Genomic DNA, 24141 nt, shown 5'->3' with positions numbered 1-24141 from the left:
TGATATTCTTGAAAGGGTTGTTTATCCTGCGTTTCTCTTGACCTTACCTTGGCCTAGATGACACCCGTGAGTGGGGAGGGAATGAATCATTACAGGTACCGTTGGTGACTTGATTTGTTGGTGACTGTATCTGTTGGTGACTCTTGGCTCCTGTTGGTGACTTGGTTCTGAAGTATGAGTTCCAGATGACTTTGGGTTCCAGATGACTGTGATTTGTGCTCTCCGGTTCTGAAATCATGCCGAAGCCCTGAACCTGTGCCTTGAGATACACAGCCAACCAGTCATAATTGCATCATTTGCATCATAGCATGTTTATTTTCAAAAAAATAATGCAAAAAAAATGAAAAAAAAGATGAAAAAAGAAGAAAAGAAACTAATCTCCTCATGCATATCATTTCTCAGGTTCATTCAGGAGTTTGTTCACTGTGAGAGATGGCAACCGTTCCAGAGTTGAAGAGGAAGACTTGCACCTACAGTTTTCCCCGTGAGCCATTGACATCTTTGGTAGAGTTGAGCAATCTTGTGACTGGTGGTAATCAGAAGGTGTTTGATGATCAGTATGGGGATGTTCTGATGTTGTTGAAGATGATGGTTGACCCAGTACCTTTGCAGACTCTCCTACAGTTCTACGATCCAGAGCTCCGTTGTTTCACCTTTCAGGATTATCAGTTAGCACCCACTCTTGAAGAGTATTCTATCCTGATGAATGTCCCGATCAAGCACCAGGTGCCCTTCCTGGATGTGCCAAAGGAGGTTGATCTCAGGGTTGTTGCTAAGGCTCTCTATTTGAGTATCAAAGAAGTGAGTGACAATTGGAAGTCAAGTGGTGATGTTGGGGGTTTGCCTTTGAAGTTCTTGGTGAGAATGGCTAAGGAGGAAGCAAAGAAAGGAAATTGGGAAGCCTTCAATGCTCAGTTGGCTATCATGGTCTATGGAGTTGTCTTGTTCCCGAGTATGCCTAATTTTGTGGATCTTGCTGCTATCACTATTTTCATTGGAGGAAACCCGGTTCCTACCTTGTTAGATGACACTTATTATGCTATACACAACAGGCATGGTAAGGGTGGAGCTATCAAGTGTTATCTCCCATTGTTACTCAGGTGGTTCTTGTCTTTTCTGCCAACCAGTGGACCTTTTGTGGATACTCAAAACACTCATAAGTGGACTCAGAGGATTATGTCACTCACCTCCTATGATATCAGGTGGCAAGCTTACAGGTTGAATGTGCGCAATGTCATCATGAGTTGTGGAGAGTTTCGTAATGTTCCACTCATAGGGACTAAGGGTTGCATCAATTATAACCCAGTTCTTTCTCTCCGTCAGTTGGGGTTTGTTATGAATGAAAGACCGCTAGATGCTGAGATAGTTGAGAGTGTGTACTTTGAGAAGCGGAGTGACCCAGCTAGATTAGAGCAAGTGGGAAGGGCTTGGAAGACTATTGGTGTCAAAGATGGATCTGTTCTAGGGAAGAAGTTTGCTATTGCTATGCCTACTTACATTGATTGGGTCAAGGAGAGAGTTGAGACCTTGTTGTTACCCTATGATAGGATGGAACCATTGCAGGAGCAACCGCCTCTGATCCTTTCTGAGAATGTGCCTGCTGAGCATTACAAGCAAGCCTTAATGGAGAATCGTCGGTTGAAAGAGAAGGAACAAGATATCCAGATGGAGTTGTACAAAGCCAAAGCTGATAAGTTGAGTATGGCCCATAAACTCAAAGGAGTGCAGGGTGAAAGTGCCAGCAGATTGGGAAGCAAAAAGAGGTCCTATGAGGAGATAGAAGCAATGTTGGATGGAGAACACCGTGAGCGTTTGAGGTTGCAAAGAGTGGAAGCCAATTCAGAAGAAGATACGGGACTTGGAAAAGCAGCTTAAAGACAAGGATATTCAGTTGAAGAAGGAAGAAGACTTGAGGCGTGCATCAGAGAGCCAGCTTGGAGAAGAAGTTGTGGAGCTCAGAATGCAATTGAAGGAGAAGATCACCCCTTTACCCGAGTGTAGCACCTCAAATTTGCACCTCCCTTTTTGTATATTCATATTCATTTTAGGTCATTAGCATTGCATTGGTCTATCAAGTCATCAGTCAACTAGTCAGGAGATTCAGTTGTGCAAGCAAGCAAGTGCATTTTCCATGGAAGAAAAGCCCTAGGGTTGGTTCATTGAGTTCATATGATTCAAGGATCATTTTGAAGTGGTTTGGCCAAAGGTTGGATTTTCAAAGATCATCAGTCATTGTGCAATGCATCTGAAACCCTAGAAAGTCAACCAAAGTCAACTGTCAATTCAATCATGGATTTGAAGGTGGGAGATGGTTAGAGAGGCCTCATTCATGTCCACGCAAGTCTCATTTGACATTTCAAACATCAACAATGAAGAATTTAAGGTCAGATGAAAACTTTCCAAAAATAGTAAGTGACCTGTAATTTGAAATTGCCAAAAATGGAAAGGTTTTCTCCTCAAGATTACATGACCAAGAAAGCTTCAAATGAAATTTTGTCCAACATGAAAGTTGAATATATTGTTCTCCCATTTCCAAAAAGTCCAAGAACATGAATTTCTCATGTATGGTTGAGAAGATATGGATCAATCATTGCCAAGTGAATTTGAACTTCAAGAAGGCATAACTTTTAAACCATAAGGCCAAATGGAGTGGTTCTTTTTGCAACATTCATGTCTTGACATGCACTATCCAAAACATGCATCATATGCTATGCATTTCCATCACAAAAATATTTGGTTTTCCATTTGAATTTTGGAGGGAAATTCCAAATTTGAAAATTATGCATTGTTTTCACTTTCCACCACTTGCATTAGCTTCCAAACAGAATTTGAATTGATTTCCAAGCCAATTTCGAGTACTGTTCCATTGCCATTGCATGCATGAGGTGCATTTGCAAATTTGCATTACACTTGGTTTTCACTAATTACACTTGCATTGCTTAATTGTGATTAACAAACATGATTAGTACATCATATATATAGCTAAGCATAACAGAAAAACAGAGGAACACATCACAATTCTCAGATCTGAAAACTTTCTTCACATTGTGCTCTCAAACTTTTCTTCAATTTTCTTCAAAAGCATTACATGTTTCTTGATCAAATCATCACCTAGAAGTATATTTGAGCTGGAGTGAAGCAAGATCTATAGGTTTTCATACAATTGGAGGCTGTTTCGAAGCTCACACTCATCCATGGCAGTTGGAGTTTCTGGCCAGATCAAGCACGATTAAGCTATCATTCTTCATCCATTCATTCATATGAGCATTGAGGAGCATCTGTTTGAGCTTAGCATGGCCTGATTCGAGCAATTCCACTTCTGCATTTTCATTAAGGTCAGAATTCGATTCTCATAATCCATGAAATTGTTATATGGATGTTGTAGATCCTTCATCACTGAGCATGCTGAGCTTTAGATCCATGAATTCCACACAGTATTGTGATAGTTATGGTGATTTGAAGTTTGGCATATGAAACTTAATCCATTCGTTTTGCATGATATAGGTTGAATTGGGTTAAATTAGGCATTGATCCTTGATGTGTGATGAAAGATGAACCTAATGATGTGATTATCTTGAATTTCTGTGCACATGTGTTCTTGGCTGGTATGAACACGATGAATGTTGATGAAGAAGCTAGGTTTTCGTTTTCCAGAATGTGTTTGATCCTTTCAGCGCCTGTTTGCATGAGTTTTTATGTTAATGGACATGTACTGGTCCAAGTGTCATGAACGTGGCAGTTTGATTGGCCAGGAGCGCTCAGCATTGCCACATCATATTAATGAAACGCAATGTTTCATGGTATGATGCGCTCATTTTCAAATATGGACACCATTCGGTTCCTGGCTGTGGACTTTTCCGAATTGCCTTTGCATTTTATTTCCTTTTCTCCATGCCATTCATGTACTAGCTTCATCATGTTTTTTTAATTTTTCATTCACTTCCAAAATTCATAACTCAATAAATATGCATCCAAATCATGTGTGGATTTTTGAATTATTCTCCATTTTGTGTCTAGTATTTTTTGACTATTTTTCCAGAAATTGTGCTTGGATGGAATTTAATTTTGCCTAGGGTTTGTGTATGAGATGGTTGTTACGTACAAGGATTGGCATAAGATGCTGCCTTTCGCTTTGCACGGGTACCGTACCTCAGTACGTACATCGACCGGGGCAACCCCGTACTCCCTTGTGTATGGTATGGAAGCTGTCCTACCAGTTGAAGTGGAGATCCCTTCTCTGAGAGTTTTGTTGGATGTCAAGTTGGACGAAGCCGAGTGGATTCGAACAAGGTTTAATGAGTTGAGCCTTATCGAAGAGAGACGGTTAGCAGCTGTGTGCCATGGGCAGTTGTATCAGAGAAGGATGAAGAGAGCCTTTGATCAGAAAGTGCATCCTCGAAGCTATCAGATCGGTGATCTAGTTTTGAAGAGGATCCTTCCTCCCGGTACAGATAACAGGGGCAAGTGGACTCCTAATTATGAAGGTCCATATGTTGTGAAGAAGGTCTTCTCCGGTGGAGCCTTGATGCTTACAACTATGGATGGTGAAGATTTCCTGTCCCCTGTTAACTCAGACGTAGTCAAAAAATACTTCGCGTAAATTGACCCGCTGGACAAAAAGAATAAAAGAGTCCAGGCAAAAAAGGGCATCCCGGCGAACCAAAAAACTGAAAGAAAAGGTTCGGGCAAAAATTAGGGATATAAAATGAGAAGAATTTGTACACCCGGTAAGTCGAAAACCCGCAAGGGCGGCTTAAGCAAAAATGGGTATCCCGGTGGATTGAAAACCCGAAAGGGCGATCCAGCCAAAAGAGGGATTAAAGCGAAGACTACAGTCTGAGTTATCTGTACTTCATCTCGCTTCATCGCCTGCCATCTCCAAAGATGTGATCGGTCCAGTCATTCTTCTCAGAAAGCAAGGAAGTTGGGAGGAAAACTGATGATCTGTGAGTAATAACAGAATTGGGAAATAGTGGATGCCGTGTTCACATTGCCATTAGGATAGATTTTTCCTTTTGTGCGCAATTACCTCTTTCTAGGAATTGCTTCCCAATGTATTCGCCTTTTCAGGCCCATTTTCAATCAATAAAAGTCGTTATTCAGATAAATAGCTCTCTTGTTTTTATTTTACGGTTTTGTTTGCAAAAAACGTCCGAATTTTTGATAAACATTGCATATAAAAACATGAAGGCTAAACAATAACTTGCAGAAAGATAAAACATTTGAAAATCATTTTGAATGTTGTGGACACTTGAGCGTATCTTGTCCATGTTTCCCCTGGGGGCATTTTGTTGTGCTGTTTTGCAGGTTGTCATCTGTGATGATGTTTTCCCAGCAGATATTGATATTTCCCATGCAAGTTTGGAAGCTATCAGAGCTATGTTCCCCTGCAGAGATGTCTTTGGATAGTGCCTTCTATTCCCAGCAGATCTCAGGATTGCCTATTCCCAGCAGGCTTGTGTTTGCAGATTTCCCCAGTTGGTTATTCCCCAGCTGAGTTTGAAGTTGAGATCCCCACTGAGTTAGAAGAATGTTGTATCCCCAGCGGAGTTGTCAGTGGAGCTTATTCCCCAGCAGTCGGGTCTTGAAGTATTGCTATCCCCAGCGTGGTCGTGAGCGCTCATCCCCCAGCAGGGTTATGGATGTCTTTCTCCAGCATGGTTTGGTATATTGCTTTCCCCACCAGGGTTTTGCTCTTCCTCAGCAGAGTTGGTGTGTTATCCCCAACAGAGTTGCTTTCCCTAGCAGATCTCCCGAGCAGAGATTGGTGTTGATAATCTTTCCTCAGCGAGTCCCCGAGTGGAGCGGGTCCAAAGAAATTTATCTCCAGCAGAGTTTATCCTATCTGTGGATTGGGTGAGTTTTCCGTAGTGGAATGATATTTGCATCCCCAAAGCTGAGTCTATCCTACCTGTAGATTGGATGAGTTTCCCCGGTGGAGTAGCATTTTTTTTCCAAAGCAGAGTTTATCATTTGTGGATAGGTTGGCTCTCCCCAGTGAAGTCGCCTGATTATCCCTAGCAAAGTCGCTTTGTTACTCCCCCAGCGAGTTGCCTTGTTTACTTTCCTCAGTGGAGTAGTATTGATGGTTCCTCAGCGAAGTCGCTTGGGTAGTCCTCAGCAAAGTCGCTTTGGTTGTTTCCCCAAGCGGAGTCCCCGAGTGGATTGGGTCCTGTGAAGGATGTCCCCAGCGGAGTTTATCCTTTCCCCAGCAACAGTATTATTTCTCCAGCATGAGTGAGAAGTCGGTGCTCTCCCCGCAGAGTATTCCTCAAGCAGAATCTCCCCACAGAGTTGGAGTATCTGATCAGTTTGGCTCCCCAGCGGAGTGCTCATCATTTGCATCTTGCATGTAGTAGTCATTGCATCCTCAAATGCGTAGCATTTCCATTCGATATGGAGCATTACGCCATAGAAAAATTCAAACATATGCATTCATGTGTTGAAACCCATCAGACCATATCCCCGGCAGAGGCGGATTAACATCTGTACAGCACGCTTGCTACAGTTGCTCCTAACAGCATTCAGGATTGATACCCCCAGTGAGGTTTATTTCCTCATCCGTTGGTGAAAGGAAAGATTGATTCTCCCCAGTGAGATCCCCCGCAAGTCTTTAGCCTTGCCCTGACATATGTAGATGTCATCTTGTGATACTGGTCAGTGTCATGTCAGCACCCGCGTGTGTTATTTCTTTGGTGACATTCAACACCATCTTTCGGTGTCGGTAAACATCGAGTCCTTCCCAGTCATCCGTTAATGTCTGGTCTTCTTTGTTTGGTGTCGGTAAACACCATCTTTCGGTGTCGGTAAACATCGAGTCTCACCCCAGTCATCGGTCAATGTCTGGTCTTCTTTGATGTCGGTAAACATCATCTTTCGATGTTCGTAACACCCTTAATCCTCCCCAGGGGTTACCTCTCCGTTGGTTTCGATAAACGTTGAGTTTTTGCTATTCGTCCATGGACGTCTAGTCAAATTATCCCCAATAAGGTTCACCTTTCTCCGTTGGTGTCGATAAACGTTGAGTTTTTCCTATGCGTCCGATGACGTATAGTTGCTTATTCCCCACAGATCATTTGTTAATGGCTGTTGATTCCCCTCAGAGTTACCTCTCCGTTGGTTTTTCGATAAACGATGAGTTTTTCCCAATCGTCCGTTGATGATTGGTTGTGTTCACTTGTCCCCAAAAGAGTTACCTCTCCGTTGGTTTCGATAAACGTTGAGTTTTTCCTATTCGCCCGTCGGCGTGTAGTTGCTCTCCACAGAGTCACCTCTCCGTTGGTTTCGATAAATGTTGAGTTTTTCTCATTCGTCCGTTGACGTTTGATTGTATATCATATTCCCCAATCATTTGTTAATGTCTGGTTGATTCCCAGCCAAAATCCCCAGTAGAGTCGTCGGTGGACGTCCTATTCGGTTTCTGGTTGTTGTATCCCTTCTTGAGTGAAGTGGTCTCCTTCTCCGTTGGTGTCGATAAACGTCGAGCTTCTCCCTTTCGTCCGTTGACGTCTGGTCGAGTCTTCCCATTCATCTGTTGATGTTTGATCACCTCTCCGTTGGTGTCGATAAACGTCGAGCTTCTCCTTCTCCGTTGGTGTCGATAAACGTCGAGCTTCTCCCTTTCGTTCGTTGGCGTCTGGTCGAGTTTTCCCATTCATCCGTTGATGTCTGGTCACCTTTCTCCGTTGGTGTTGATAAACGTCGAGCTTCTCCCTTTCGTCCGTTGACGTCTGGTCGAGTTTTCCCATTCATCCGTTGATGTCTGGTCACCTTTCTCCGTTGGTGTCGATAAACGTCGAGCTTCTCCCGTTCGTCCGTTGACGTCTGGTCGAGTCTTCCCATTCATCCGTTGATGTCTGGTCACCTCTCTGTTGGTTTCGATAAACGTCGAGTTTTTTCCTGGTCGTCCCCAGTAGAGTTACCTCTCCGTTGGTTTTGGTAAACGTTGAGTTTTTCTCATTTCGTCCGTTGACGTGTGGTTGTATCTCTTCCAGTCATTCATTAATGTCTGGTTACCTCTCCGTTGGTTTCGACAAACGTTGAGTTTTTCCTAGTTGTCCGTTGGCATCTAGTTGTGATTTCTTCCCATTCATCGTCTGGTGATGTCTGGATGAGGCCGTACCTCTGAAAAATCAAAATTCCCAGTAATAAATTAGATCCCAGTGGACGTTTCCGTTGTTGGATCCCCGCATTGTGCAAATTTCTACGGTTCTTTGGTATTCAATCCCTGTGTACCCTGAAAGTCTGACAGCCGTTGCTCTCATCTGTTCGGGTTCCCAGTTGATTGAATAGGGGCAGATGTAGCACCTCAAATTTGCACCTCCTATTTTGTATATACATTTTCATGATTATGTCATTAACATTACATTGTCCACTGCATAGCATTGCATTGTCCATTGCCCAAGTGCAAGTCATCAGTCAAGACTGGTCAGGAGATCCAGTTGTGCAAGCAAGCAAGTGCATTTCCTATTGAAGCAAAGCCCTAGGGTTGGTTCAAGGAGTTCATATGACCTAGGGATCATTTTGAAGTGGTTTGGCCAAAGGTTGGATGCTCATAAGTCATCAGTCATTGCACAATGCATCTAAAACCCTAGAAAGTCAACTATGGTCAACTGTGCATGAAATCAAGGATTTTAACGTGGGAGATGGTTATAGAGGCCTCATTCATGTCCATACAAGTCTCATTTGACATTGCAAAGATCAAAATTGAAGAATTTGAGGTCAGATGAAAAGTTTCCAAAAATAGTAAGTGACCTGTAATTTCAAATTGCCAAAAATTGAAAGGTTTTCTCCTCAAGATTATATGTCCAATAAAGCTTCAAATGAAATTTTGTCCAACATGAAAGTTGAAGATCTTGCTCTCACCTTTCCAAAAAGTCCAAGAACATGAATTTCTCATGTGTGGTTGAAAAGTTATGGATCAATCATTGTCAATGGATTTTGAACTTCAAGCTTGGATAACTTTCACACTAAAAGGCCAAATGAAGTGGGGTTTTTTGCCACATTCTTGTTTCAACATGAGCTACCCAAATCATGCATCACATTTCATCAATTCTCATCACAAAAATATTGGATTTTTCACTTGAATTGAATTTAAATTTTGGAGGGAAAAGTTTAATTTGAAAAATAAGCATTGTCCATGCATTCGAACATTGGCATTTGGCTCCAAATGGCATTTTGAGGTGAATTAACATGCAAGCCGTGTACTGTTACATTGATTTAGCATACATGAGGTGAATTGACCAAATTTAACAATACACTTGCATTCCACTAATACACTTGCATTTTGGTTAATTGAGATTAAGAGCATCATTAGTCCATCATATATAAACATAAGCCTAACAGAAAATGGATTAACAGCTCAGAATTTCTCAGATCTGAAACTTTTTCCACTTTGCTCTCAAACTTTTTCTCCATCTTTCTGCAATTTTCTTCGAAGGCATTGATTGGTTCTTGGTTAATCCATCATACACAAGCATAGTTGAAGAAGATTGAAGCAAGTATTCATCATTTTCGAAGCTGAATCAAGGACTGTAGCAAGGAGCATCATCCATGGCAGCTGAGGATTGGAGTAAGATCCAGTGCAATTGAGCTATAAACCTTCATCCACATCATTATACAAGAGTGTTAGATCATCTGTTTCAACATTACAAGACCTGAAAACCTCGAATCCAGTTCTGCATCACTTTGAAGGTCAGATTTCGAATCTTACAATTCTTGTAATTAGGATATGCATTCTGTAGATCTTTGATCCATGAGTATTCTGAGCTTTGTGGCATTAATTTTCATCAAGAATTAAGAAAGTTATTGCGATTTTAAACTTGGCGTGTAAAACTTATCTTGCTCGATCCGTTCGTGTTAGTGAGAATTAGGCTTAATTAATGTTAGATTAGTGATGTACATTAGAAGATGAACACAATGGTGTATGGTTTGTGAATTTCTGTGCAACATTGTTCTTGAGTGTATGAAGGTTGAAGAACACGATGAACAATTAGGGTTTGCGTTTCCAGAAGATGATTTGATCCGTTTTTGCCTTGGTTGCATGCGAATTTCTGTTTATGACCATGTACTGGTCCACTTGGCACCAGCGTGTCACTTTCATTGGCTACAAGCGCTTCACAATGCCACGCCAGCTTTAATGAAACGCAGTGTTTCATATAAAGCGCGCTCAGTTTGAAAACCTACATGGTTCGATCCTCAACTGGATCATTTTTACAATTGGCCTTTGCATTTTTTTTTTCACTTCATGCTTCCATGTTCATGACATTTCACATGTGATTTTTATTTTTTCATTCAATTCAAAAATTCATAACTTCATGATGGATTGTCCAAATGAGATGAGATTTTTTGCACTATGTTCCTCATGATCTCTACTATTTTTTGATGTTTTTTACAAAAATTGTGCACGCCTGGATTTTTATTTTGGCTAGGGAATGTTCATGCATGTGTTTTCTTGCTATGCCTTGCCATTTTGATTGTGAAATGATGATGTTTGATCCAATGCTTCTGAAAACTTACATGCTTAATCTAGACACTTTGATTGATCTTTTGGCTTTGAGTTTGTATTTTTAGCATGCTTGGTTGATGAGATATGAGCTGATCAATGGAGGTGTGACAATGTGTGTCACACCATTGCTTGTTTGAATTTGCTGATTTTATTTACCATGCCAAATGAATGTCAAATGATCTGAATTTTTGCATGATGATACTTCTGGATGTTAGGATTGAGTATGCATTTTTTCAGAATTTTTGAGTGCATTTCCAATTTGTTTGAGAATTTCTTTTCTGTTTGACCATTTGTGGACTTTTTGAGAGTCATGAACTTCTATGATTTGTGAAATTCTTGATGTTTATCATATGAGCTTGAAATTTTGCACATGTGTTCTAGACACTTTGAAGTTTGTCTTGGCTTTGGTTTGATGTCCATATCATGTTTGGATTCTGTTTTGTGCTTGTGTGAAGTTGATGCATGATTTTGTGCCCTAATTGAGCTTGTTTTGCTTTGCCTTGCCTTATGGAATTTATTTGACTTGCTTCCATTTGTCCAAATGACTTGAAATTTGGTATGATGATCATGTTATGAATGCTGTTTAGACAGGATTTTTCTTGAGATTTGTTGAGCCATTTTTGAATTAATGTGGATTTGTTCTTGCTGTTGTGTCAATGTGGTTTCAATTTGCACCCCTTGCTTTAATTGCTTCATGAAATGAAATTGGTGTATGATATGAATGTGAGACCTTTTGGATATTGTTCTTGTTTGATTGAACTTGATTTATGCCAATTTTCATGTTCTGTTTTGAATTATTTCTCCCTCTTTGACCCTAGGCCTTGTCCTAGTGGTTAGTGCTTATGTTTGAGTTGTGTTTTCAGGACAAGAAGCATATGGCCTTGAGGAGTTTGATTCATTTGCTCATTTGGATTGATGTCTTGATTGATGTTGACTAACATTGATTGGTTTTGTAGGTTGCTTTAGCTCCTTTGAGTTTAGCTTGTGCTTTGCTTGATGCATTGCTTGTCTGTCTGTTTATGTACAGTTGACTATTAACCTGTCTGTTTCTTTTGTTTGAGTTGTGTACTGATTGTGTTGGATTGTTTGCAGGTACCTTAGTTGCTATAGTTCATTGTGAACTTGCTTTCGCTTTGCTTGATAGCATAAGCATTGAGGTATAACTTCTCTGACTTCATGTAGTCTGGAAGACCTGTCCTGTTACTTGGGCAGGCACCTGTCTGAAGCCCTCCTTAAGAGGCAATGCTTGTGTTTGTTTATGTTTGTGCCAAGCAGGAAAAGACCTCTATGAGGCAATTGGCAGATAAAAGAGATGTGCAATCCATCTCCTGCTATTCAGTTGAGTCATCCCTTTGCTCACACACCTTGTGTTGATGCATTGTGAATATTAACCCAAGATCCTTGTACAGTTGTGTCAGTCATATGTGTAGAAGGGTTCCCACTTTCTGAACCCACACATTCCTTTGTCTTAAGCTCTCCCAGGCCAGGGATAAGAGCTGTGAAGTCTTATCTTCACTTCCCATTTCATCTGCTTCACCTTAACTCTCAATGTTAAGGTTAAAAGCTAACATCACCCAATTACAGTTGGCTTGTGTTTCACAGCCTAACCCTTGTGTGAGCCCACTTTGTGTGTATAATGTGTGCTATTTGTGATTGTTTTCTTTGCCTGTGCTGTTTAGGATAGCTTGCTCCCTGTGAAAGTTAGATAGCAACCTTAACTTAGGGATGACTTGCATGATAACATCTAGGCTCGAGTCGTAGTCTCCCTAGTTGTGTCTCCCTTTGTTATCTGGTTAGGCTAGTCCTTTGTCCCTGCGTAGGGGAACTACGTCGCCCTGATCCTCATACCAGATGAGGTACGTAGGCAGGAGATGAGCTGATCTCTCCGGGCGCCCGTTTTGCTTTTGTCTTTGTGTGAGTAGGAGATGGATGTAAGACCAGCGATTGGCATTCCATATCCTTTTGTTTGTTGTGTGCTTGGAGTCCGATGTAAGTCCAGCGATTGGCATTTGGTTTCCAGTGTGTGTGTGTGTTTTGGTTCGGAGTCTGATGTAAGTCCAGCGATTGGCATTCGGTTTCCAGGTTTGCCTGATTGTGTGGAGTTTGACGTAAGTCCAGCGATTGGCAGTCGATTTCCTGTGTGGTTTTGTTTGGCGTGCGTTAGCCGAGCTACGAGTGCTCTGATTCTTCTTTAGTCCGAGAAGATACGTATGCATAGGATGCGACATCCTAGCGAGCACATTTTCCCCTGTCCGAACTACGTCGACTCCGATGTCTATGCCTGATAGACTACGTAGGCCCAAGATGCGATATCCTGCCGAGTTAGTTTCGTTTGGCTTCTTGTGTCTCTTTCAGCCAGTGTTTGTGTTTGTGAGCAGTTTTTAGCAACCATTTTCCTTCCTTTTGTGCGTGGATCCCGTCGAGTACGACGGATGCGTAGGGGTGCTAATACCTTCCCTTCGCATAACCGACTCCCGATCCCATTCTCTTTGGTCGCGAGACCATGTCTTTTCCAGGTTTACTTCGAGCGTTTCCTTTCCCTCTTTTGGGATAAATAACGCACGGTGGCGGCTCTGTTGTTTTGTTTTCCCGCCGGTTTTTTCGCGTAATGCGACAGTTTTCAAATATGGACACCATTCGATTCCTGGTTGTGGACTTTTCCAAATTGCCTTTGCATTTTATTTCCTTTTCTCCATGCCATTCATGTACTAGCTTCATCATGTTTTTTTAATTTTTCATTCACTTCCAAAATTCCTAACTCAATAAATATGCATCCAAATCATGTGTGGATTTTTGCATTATTCTCCATTTTGTGTCTAGTATTTTTTGACTATTTTTCCAGAAATTGTGCTTGGATGGAATTTAATTTTGCCTAGGGTTTGTGTATGCATGTCCAATTTGTACCTTGCTTGCCATATGCTTTGTGAAATGATGAGATTTAATCCAATGATTATGAAATTTGTTACGCTTAAACCAGACATCTTGCTGGTCATTTTGGTGTTGAGTTTGCATTTTTAGAAGTTGTGGTTGTTGAGATATGCTCATGTTAATGTAGGTGTGACAATGTGTGTCACACCTTTGCTTGCTTGACTTGATGAATTTCTTTGCCATGCCAAATAAATGCCAAATGATGTGATTTTTTGTATGATGCTTCTTATACATGTTAAGATTGCTCATGATGTTTTGTGAAATTGTTGGATTCATTTCTGATTTGTTTCAGATTTTTCTTTCTGGATTGCCATTTATGCACTTTTGAATAGTCATGAACTTCAATGATTTGTGAAATGCTTGATGTTTATCATATGGATGTGAAATTTTGCACATTGTTTCTAGACATATTGAAGTTTGTTGTGGCTTTGATTGGAGGTTTTTATCATGTTCCAATTCTGTTTTAGGCTTGTGTTAAGTTGATGTACCAAATTATGCCCTATTTGAGCTTATTTGTGCTTACCTTGCCTTATGGAATTTCTTTACCATACTTACACTTGTCCAAATGCCTTTATTTTTGGTGTGTTGATCATGTGATGTGTTCTGTTTAGCCATGATTTTTATTGAGATTTATTGAATCATTTTGGAATTAATGTGCATTTGTTCATTCTGTTGCTTCAATGAGCTTTCAACTTGCATGCCTTGCCTTATTTGATTTGTGAAATGAATTTGGTTGATGCTATTGACATGAGACCTTTTGGATTATGTTCTTATTTGATTAAGGTTAATTCATGTTGATTTTCATGTTCTATTTTGGATTACTTCTCCACCTTTGACCCTAGGCCTTGTCCTAGTGGTTTGTGCTTATGTTTGAGCTTTGTTTTCAGGATAAGAAGCATATGGCCATGAGGAGATTGATTCACATTGCTTGAGTTGGATTATTTGGTTGATGTTGACTAACCTTGAATTGTTTTGTAGGTTGAGTTTTAGCTAATTTGAGTTGAGCTTGTGCCTTGCACCTTGTTGCATTGTTTGTTTGACTATGTCTGTTGACTGTTGACTCTTAACTGTCTATTTGACTTTTTGAGTTGTATACTGATTGAGTTAGATTGTTTTCAGGTACATTAGTTTCTTTAGTTCATTGTGAACTTGCTTTTTCTTTGCTTGGTTGCTTAACCATTTGAGGTATAACTCACTGACTTCATGTAGTCTGGAAGACCTGTCCTGTTACTTGGGCAGGCACCTGTCTAAAGCCCTCCTTAAGAGGCAATGCTTGTGTTTGTTTATCTTTGTGCCAAGCAGGAAAAGACCTCTAAGAGGCAATTGGCAGATACAAGAGATGTGCAATCCATCTCCTGCTATTCAGTGTGTCATCCACTTTGCTCACACACCTTGTGTTGATGCATTGTGGATATTAACCCAAGATCCTTGTTGAGTCAGTCACATGTGGAGAAGAGTTCCAACTTTCTGAACTCCCACACTTTCATTTGTCTGAAGCTCTCCCAGCCAGGGATAAGAGCTGTGAGGCACACCCCTCACTTCCCATTTCATCTGCTTCACCCTAACTCTCAATGTTAGGGTTAAGAGCTAACATCACCCGATTCCAGTTGGCTTGTGTTTCACAGCCTAACCTTGTGTGAGCCCACTTTGTTTGTATATAGTGTGTGCTATTTGTGTGAATGATTGCTTTGCCTGTGCTGTTTAGGATAGCTTGCTCCCTGTGCAAGTTAGATAGCAACCTTAACATAGGGATCAAATGCATGATAACTTCTAGGCCCGAGTCGTAGTCTCCCTAGTAGTTTGTGTTTCCCTTTGTATCTGGTTAGGCTAGTCCTTTTTCCCTGCGTAGGGGAACTACGTCGCCCTGATCCTCATACCAGATGAGGTACATAGGCAGGAGATGAGCTGATCTCTCCGGGCGCCCTTTTTGCTTTTGTCTCTTGTATGTGTTAGGAGATGGATGTAAGACCAGCGATTGGTATTCCGTATCCTTTTGTTGTGTGCTTGGAGTCCTATGTAAGTCCAGCGATTGGCATTTGGTTTCCAGTGTGTGTGTGTTTGGTTCGGAGTCTGATGTAAGTCCAGCGATTGGCATTCGGTTTCCATGTTTTCCCGTTTGGTGTGGAGTCTGACATAAGTCCAGCGATTGGCAGTCGGTTTCCTGTGTGGTTTTGTTTGGCGTGCGTTAGCCGAGCTACGAGTGCTCTGATTCTTCTTTAGTCCGAGAAGATACGTATGCATAGGATGCGACATCCTAGCGAGCATGGGTTCCCCCTGTCCCGAACTACGTCGACTCTGATGTCTATGCCTGATAGAAAACGTAGGCCCAGGATGCGATATCCTGCCGAGTTAGTTTCTTTTGTTTTCTGTGTCTCTTTTCAGCCAGTGTTTGATGTTTGTTTGAGCAGTGTTTTAGCAACCTTTATCCTTCCTTTTGTGCGTGGATCCCGTCGAGTATGACAGATGCGTAGGGGTGCTAATACCTTCCCTTCGCATAACCGACTCCCGATCCCATCTCTCTTTGGTCGCGAGACCATGTCTTTTCCAGGTTTACTTCGAGCGTTTCCTTTCCCTCTTTTGGGATAAATAACGCACGGTGGCGGCTCTGTTGTTTTGTTTTCCCGCCGGTTTTTCGCGTAATGCGACACCGAGTGTTCAGAATGTGACCGGTTGGTTGATCAGTGCCAGTACCTGAAGACTCTCATTCCTGGAGGACGACCTTCTTAGTTTTGTCTTGTTGTTTATTGTGAGAATCACCTCCAAGATTGTTGGATGGGATTCCTTGTACTTTGATGATTTAAATTTGTGATGGAACGTTTGTATGATCTTTTTTGCTCATGTCTATAGATGAGATTGTTGATGTTTCACCTTGTGCTCATTATCCTGTGTAGGTTGCTTCTTTGTTGTTTATGTTGCAGGTTGCCACTTTTCAAAAGTGAATAAGGCTCTTGAATGCTTGGGAAATGATAAAACATATCATATGCATCATACGCATCATAAGCATCATACACATATCATTCCTGCATTACAGGTATTCTTGAAGAAGACTTCTCATTCTGGTTCCTGTTTCAGGCAGGATTGTTGATCGTCGTCCGCACCGCTACGCGATCAGGTTGAATCAACAGAATCAACAGAGAGACATGGATCAAGTTCAAGCTGAGTTGGCTGAGATGAGGGCTAACATGGCCCAGTTTATGAATATGAAGCAAGGGGTTGCGCAAGGGCAAGAGGAACTTCGAGCCCTGGTTCAGAGACAGGAAGCTGCAATTCCACCCGTCAACCATACTTTGCCAGAGGGAGGCCCAATCAATGACACTGTTACTGCTGCCATTCCCGTCAACAACTACGATGTGGGTGATGAATTGAGGGGTATCTGGATTAATGGACAACCTATTGCTGCTGAGACTGTTAATGCTAGAGCAACCTGTGCTCCGGTTTGCCATCCTGCTCCGTTAGTTGACAGACAGGAGGACATGTTTACTCTCCTCAGTGATGATGATGAGGCTGGAAGGATTGAAGAGAGGGATAGGAAAGTTGATGCCCTAGCTGAGAAAATCCGTGCTATGGAATGTCAGAACTCTTTGGGGTTCGATGTTACGAATATGGGTTTGGTGGATGGATTGAGGATCCCGTATAAATTCAAGGTGCCATCTTTCGACAAATATAATGGTACTTCTTGTCCTCGCACTCACGTGCAGGCTTACTACAGAAAAATCTCCGCATACACAGATGACGAGAAGATGTGGATGTACTTTTTCCAGGACAGCTTGTCTGGAGCTTCCTTGGACTGGTACATGGAGCTGAAGAGAGAATCCATTAGAAGTTGGAGGGACTTGGGTGAAGCCTTCTTGAGGCAATATAAGCATAATATGGATATGGCTCCGAGCCGAACTCAGTTACAGAGCTTGTGTCAGAAGTTTGGGGAAAGTTTCAAAGTGTACGCCCAGAGATGGCGTGAGTTGGCCGCAAGAGTGCAACCTCCGATGCTGGAGAGGGAGCTGACCGATATGTTCATCGGGACCTTACAAGGAGTGTTTATGGACCGTATGGGGAGTTTCCCGTTCGGTAGCTTCTCTGACGTTATTATCTGTGGAGAGAGGACTGAAAGTCTCATCAAAACAGGTAAGATTCAAGATTCTGGTTCTTCATCTTCAAGTTCGAAGAAGCCATTTGCTGGGGCACCCAGAAGAAGGGAGGGTGAAACTAATGCCGTACACATTCGTAGAAATGTGAATAGAGGACAGTATCGCCAGATTGCTGCTGTAACTATCCCGGCACCTCAACCACGACAACAGCAACAACAAAGAGGACCACCACCACAACAACAACAACAACAAAAACAACAACGTCCATTTCAGCCGAGACAGAGAATGTCGGATCGTCGTTTCGACCCGTTGCCGATGACATATGCTGAGTTGCTACCCGAATTGCTCAGGTTGGGGTTTGTTGAATTACGCACCATGGCTCCGTTGACGAAGATTCCCGCTGGGTATGACGCCAATGTCCATTGTGACTTTCACTCTGGTGCACCAGGACACCATATTGAAAACTGTAGGGCTTTTCATCATAAGGTCCAAGATCTGATTGATGCCAAGACAATCAACTTTGCTCCGGTGCCGAATGTTGTGAATAATCCTATGCCTCAGCATGGTGGGCATAGGGTGAATAATGTGGAAGGTGAGGAGGCCTTAGATCTGGTAGTCAGTATTGATGATGTTCAGACCTCGCTATTGGTAGTAAAAGAACGTTTGTTAAAAGGGGGAGTGTTCCCAGGCTGTGATGAGGGCTGTGCAAATTGTGTTAATTCAGAGAATGGTTGTGAAAAGTTGAGGAAAGGTATCCAGGGACTGATTGATGAGGGTTGCCTGCAGTTTACTCGGGCTGAGAAAGGTCGTGGGGTGGTCTCAACTGTCACCATTTATTTCAAGCCGTCCGAGGGTCCTGGACGTGCCCCGAGAATTGTTAATGCGCCTGCAACTGTTGGTACTTCGGTGACCATATCTGCGCCAGTGACTATGGGTGCTCCTACTACTATTGTTGCTTCTAATAGAAGACCTGTTAAGAATAGTAGGGCCGTTCCGTGGAAGTATGATAATGCTTACCGTAACAACAGAAGGGCAGAAAGTCGGGCAAGGCCAGTGAATCAGGCTCCAGTGACCATTGGTTTGCCAAATAGAGCTTCAGTAACTGTTGGTCCGGTTGTGGACAATATGGGGGGACCAGGAGGTTTCACTAGAAGTGGTCGTCTATTTGCACCACAGATTTTGAGAGACAACAATGCTGAAGCTCCTGCCAAAGCAAAGGGAAAGCAAGTTGTGGTCGAGGAAGAATCCGTGCAGAAGGAAGTACCTGAGGGTTCATTTGAGAAATATGTGGAGGAGTTTATGAAGATCATTAAGAAGAGTGATTACAAGATTGTGGATCAGCTGAATCAAACTCCGTCCAAAATTTCTATCCTTTCTCTGTTGTTGTGCTCTGAGGCACACCGTAACGCCTTGCTGAAAATGTTGAATTTGGCTTACGTGCCTCAGGAGATTTCTGTCAACCAGTTGGAGGGGGTCATTGCGAATGTTAGCACACGACATGGTTTGGGGTTCACAGACCTGGATCTGACGCCTGAAGGTCGTAACCATAACAAATCCCTGCATATCACCATGGAGTGTAAAGGCGCCGTATTGTCGCATGTGTTAGTTGATATTGGCTCCTCGTTGAACGTGCTGCCCAAGAAGATTTTGAGCAAGATTGATGTTGAAGGGGTTGTGCTCACTCCGAGTGATCTCATTGTTCGTGCTTTTGATGGATCGAAGCGGTCTGTTTTTGGTGAAGTCACGTTGCCAATGAAGATTGGCCCGGAGGTATTTGATATTATCTTCTATGTGATGGATATTCAACCAGCATATAGTTGTTTATTGGGGCGTCCCTGGATACATGGGGCTGGAGCCGTGTCGTCAACTCTCCATCAGAAGCTGAAGTATGTATGGAATGGTCAGATTGTAACTGTGTGCGGCGAGGAGGACATTCTGGTGAGTCATTTACCCTCTTTCAAGTATGTGGAGGTGGATGGTGAGATCCATGAAACTCTGTGCCAAGCGTTTGAGACCGTTGCTATCGAGAAAGTGGCTTTTGCTGAGCAGAAGAAACCAGGTGTCTCAATTGCGTCCTACAAGCAAGCTGTGGAGGTTGTTAAATCTGGTAATGCAGAGGGCTAGGGCAAGATGGTTGACATGCCCGTGAAAGAAGACAAATTCGGTATTGGCTATCAACCTCTTCAGGCAGAGCAGGGTGAGCAGAAAGGGCCGAGTACCTTCACCAGCGCTGGGTTGATGAATCATGGTGACGTCTTTGCAACCGGTAGTGAAGATGGTGACAGTGACTGTGATGTGGACAACTGGGTGCGCCCTTGTGCTCCCGGGGAGATGGTGAATAATTGGACAGCCGAAGAAGTGGTCCAAGTTACTCTTCAGACAGAGTAATTTTCTTTTGTTTTTCATTCTGCATAAAAGCCCTACGCTCTGCCCAAGGCATAGTGGTTCATTGTAGGGCCACATCATGTTTTCAATGATTATCATTAATAAAGGACGTTTTGCAAACAATTTTGTGCTCACTGTCTTTCTGTTTTTATTTTCAAAACAATAAAAATGGCAATGTTTTTGTTTTTGTGACTTTCTTGAACTCTTTTCTAAAATAAAGCATTAAACATGCAGAATTGATCTTGCGGACTCCATTAAAAACAATTCTGTTATGGCTCAGTATGATTTCAATAATCCCATCTACGAAGCTGAAGAGGAGAGTGAGGAAGATTGTGAACTCCCTAAAGAACTGGTCAGATTATTGAAGCAGGAGGAAAGGATCATCCAACCTCATCAGGAGGAGTTGGAAGTTGTTAACCTTGGTACTGAGGACGCCAGGAGAGAGATCAAAATCGGGGCTGCTTTAGAGGAATCTGTCAAGAGAGGGCTGATTGAGATGCTGAGAGAATATGTGGAGATATTCGCATGGTCATATCAAGATATGCCTGGGTTGGATATAGATATTGTGGTGCACAGGTTACCTCTCAGAGAAGATTGTCCTTCAGTAAAGCAGAAGCTTCACAGAACTAGTCCTGATATGGCGGTCAAGATCAAGGAAGAGGTTCAGAAGCAGTTGGATGCGGGTTTTCTGGCAGTTACCAGTTATCCCCCTTGGGTGGCCAACATCGTTCCCGTGCCGAAGAAGGATGGTAAAGTCAGGATGTGTGTCGATTACCGAGATCTAAACAGAGCCAGTCCGAAAGATGACTTCCCATTACCTCACATTGATGTATTGGTTGATAACACTGCTCAATCCTCGGTTTTCTCTTTCATGGATGGATTCTCTGGTTATAATCAGATCAAGATGGCGCCAGAAGACATGGAAAAGACGACATTCATTACACCTTGGGCACGTTCTGCTATAAGGTGATGCCATTTGGGCTGAAGAATGCCGGTGCTACCTATCAGAGGGCTATGACGACTCTCTTTCATGACATGATGCATAAAGAAATTGAAGTGTACGTGGATGATATGATTGCGAAGTCTCAGACAGAAGAGGAGCACCTGGTAAACTTGCAGAAGTTGTTCGAAAGGCTGAGAAAATTCAAACTGAGGCTGAATCCAAATAAGTGTACGTTTGGGGTGAGATCCGGAAAACTGTTGGGTTTCATTGTCAGCGAGAAGGGGATTGAGGTTGATACAGCCAAAGTAAAAGCTATTCAAGAAATGCCTGAACCAAGAACGGAAAAGCAGGTTCGTGGGTTTTTAGGGAGGTTGAACTACATTGCACGGTTCGTATCTCACCTAACTGCCACGTGTGAACCGATATTCAAATTGCTAAGAAAAAATCAAGCAATCAGGTGGAATGATGATTGTCAGAAATCTTTTGATAAGATAAAAGAATATTTGCAGAAACCTCCAATCCTTATACCTCTAGTTCCTGGGAGACCTCTGATAATGTACCTTTCGGTGACTGAGAACTCGATGGGGTGTGTATTGGGACAGCATGACGAGTCTGGTCGAAAAGAGCATGCCATATACTACCTTAGCAAAAAGTTTACCGATTGTGAAATAAGATATTCGCAGCTCGAGAAAACTTGCTGTGCTTTGGCCTGGGCTGCTCGCCGACTGAGACAGTATATGTTGAACCATACTACCTTGTTGATTTCTAAGATGGATCCAGTGAAGTACATCTTTGAAAAGCCGGCTCTCACTGGACGTGTGGCTCGTTGGCAGATGATTTTGACTGAGTATGATATCCAGTACACGTTGCAGAAGGCTATCAAAGGTAGTATTCTGTCAGACTACCTCGCCGAGCAACCAATCGATGATTATCAGTTGATGATGTTTGAATTCCCTGATGAAGACATCATGTATCTAAAGATGAAAGACTGTGAAGAGCCTCTTGTTGAGGAAGGACCGGATCCTGATGACAAGTGGACCTTGATGTTTGATGGGGCTGTGAATGTGAATGGCAACGGTGTTGGGGCAGTACTTATTAATCCCAAAGGTGCACATATACGTTTTTCTGCCAAATTGACTTTTGACGTAACCAACAACGAGGCTGAGTATGAAGCTTGTATCATGGGGATAGAAGAAGCCATCGATCTAAGGATCAAAACTCTGGACATATATGGAGATTCCGCTCTAGTGATTAACCAGGTCAATGGAGATTGGAAGACTCACCAGCCGCATTTGATTCCTTATCGAGATTACACCAGAAGGATCCTGACTTTCTTCAAAACAGTGAAGTTGTATCATGTACCCCGAAATGAAAATCAAATGGCTGATGTCTTGGCTACTTTGTCTTCTATGATCAAAGTTCATTGGTGGAATCATGTGCTGCACGTTGCTGTGAATCGACTCGAGAGGCCTGCGTATGTGTTTGCAGCCGAGTCTGTTGTTGATAAGAAGCCGTGGTACTTTGACATTAAGAATTTCCTCAAAAGTCAGGAGTATCCTGAAGGATCGTCAAAGAATGACAAGAAAACCCTGAGAAGGCTAGTTGGAGATTTTATTTGAATCAGGATGATGTGTTGTACAAGAGGAACTTTGACATGGTTCTGCTCAGATGCGTGGATAGACACGAAGCAGACATGTTAATGCAAGAAGTACACGAAGGATCGTTCGGTACCCATGCTGGTGGTCATGCAATGGCTAAGAAATTGTTGAGAGCCAGTTATTACTAGATGACTATGGAATCCGATTGTTTCAAATACGCTCGGAAGTGCCATAAATGTCAGATCTATGCTGATAAGGTGCATGTACCACCAAGCCCTCTAAATGTCATGAATTCGCCTTGGCCATTCGCGATGTGGGGCATCGATATGATTGGGAAGATTGAACCTACTGCTTCCAATGGACATCGCTTCATCCTGGTTGCGATCGATTACTTCACCAAGTGGGTGGAAGCAGCTTCCTATGCCAACGTTACCAAACAAGTGGTTGCCCGGTTCATTAAGAAGGAGATTATCTGTCGTTATGGGGTTCCTGAGAGAATCATTACTGACAATGGTTCGAATCTCAATAATAAGATGATGAAGGAGCTTTGTAAAGATTTCAAGATTGAACACCACAATTCTTCTCCTTACAGACCGAAGATGAATGGTGCTGTAGAGGCGGCAAACAAGAATATCAAGAAGATTGTGCAGAAGATGGTCGTGACGTACAAGGATTGGCATGAGATGCTGCCTTTCGCTTTGCATGGGTACCGTACTTCAGTGCGTACGTCGACCGAGGCAACCCCTTACTCCCTTGTGTATGGTATGGAGGCAGTCCTACCTGTTGAAGTGGAGATTCCCTCTCTGAGAGTCCTGTTGGATGTCAAGCTTGATGAAGCTGGGTGGATTCGAACAAGGTTTAATGAGTTGAGCCTTATCGAAGAGAGGCGGTTAACAGCTGTGTGCCATGGGCAACTGTATCAGAGAAGGATGAAGAAAGCCTTTGATCAGAAAGTGCGTCCTCGAAGCTATCAGACTGGTGATTTAGTTTTGAAGAGGATCCTTCCTCCCGGTACAGATAACAGGGGCAAGTGGACTCCGAATTACGAAGGTCCATATGTTGTTAAAAAAGTTTTCTATGGTGGAGCCTTGATGCTTACAACTATGGATGGTGAAGATTTTCCGTCCCCTGTTAACTCAGATGTAGTCAAAAAATACTTCGCATAAATTGACCCGCTGGACGAAAAGAATAAATTAGTCCAGGCAAAAAAGGGCATCCTAGCGAACCAAGAAAAAAAAGAAAAAGGTTCGGGAAAAAGTTAGGGATAAAGAATGAAAAGAATATGTACACCCGGTAAGTCGAAAACCCGCAAGGGCGGCTTAGGCAAAAATGGGTATCCCGGTGGATTGAAAACCTGAAAGGGCGATCCAGGCAAAAGAGGGATTAAAGCGAAGACTACAGTCTGAGTTATCTGTACTTCATCACGCTTCAGTGTCTACCATCTCGAAGGATAGGATCGGTCCAATCATTCTTCTCAGAAAGCAAGGAATTTGGGAGGAAATTGATGATCTGTGAGTCATAATAGAATTGGGAAATAGTGGATGTCGTGTTCACATTGCCAATAGGATAGTTTATTTCCTTTTGTGCACAATTACCTCTTTCTAGGAATTGCTTCCTGATGTATTTGCCTTTTCAGGCCCATTTTCAATCAATAAAAGTCGTTATTAAGATAAATTGCTCTCTTGTTTTATTTTA

This window comes from Lathyrus oleraceus, chromosome 1 (genome assembly GCF_024323335.1).
Source record: "Lathyrus oleraceus cultivar Zhongwan6 chromosome 1, CAAS_Psat_ZW6_1.0, whole genome shotgun sequence".
Lineage (NCBI taxonomy): Eukaryota > Viridiplantae > Streptophyta > Magnoliopsida > Fabales > Fabaceae > Lathyrus > Lathyrus oleraceus.
This window is presented reverse-complemented; position numbering follows the sequence as displayed.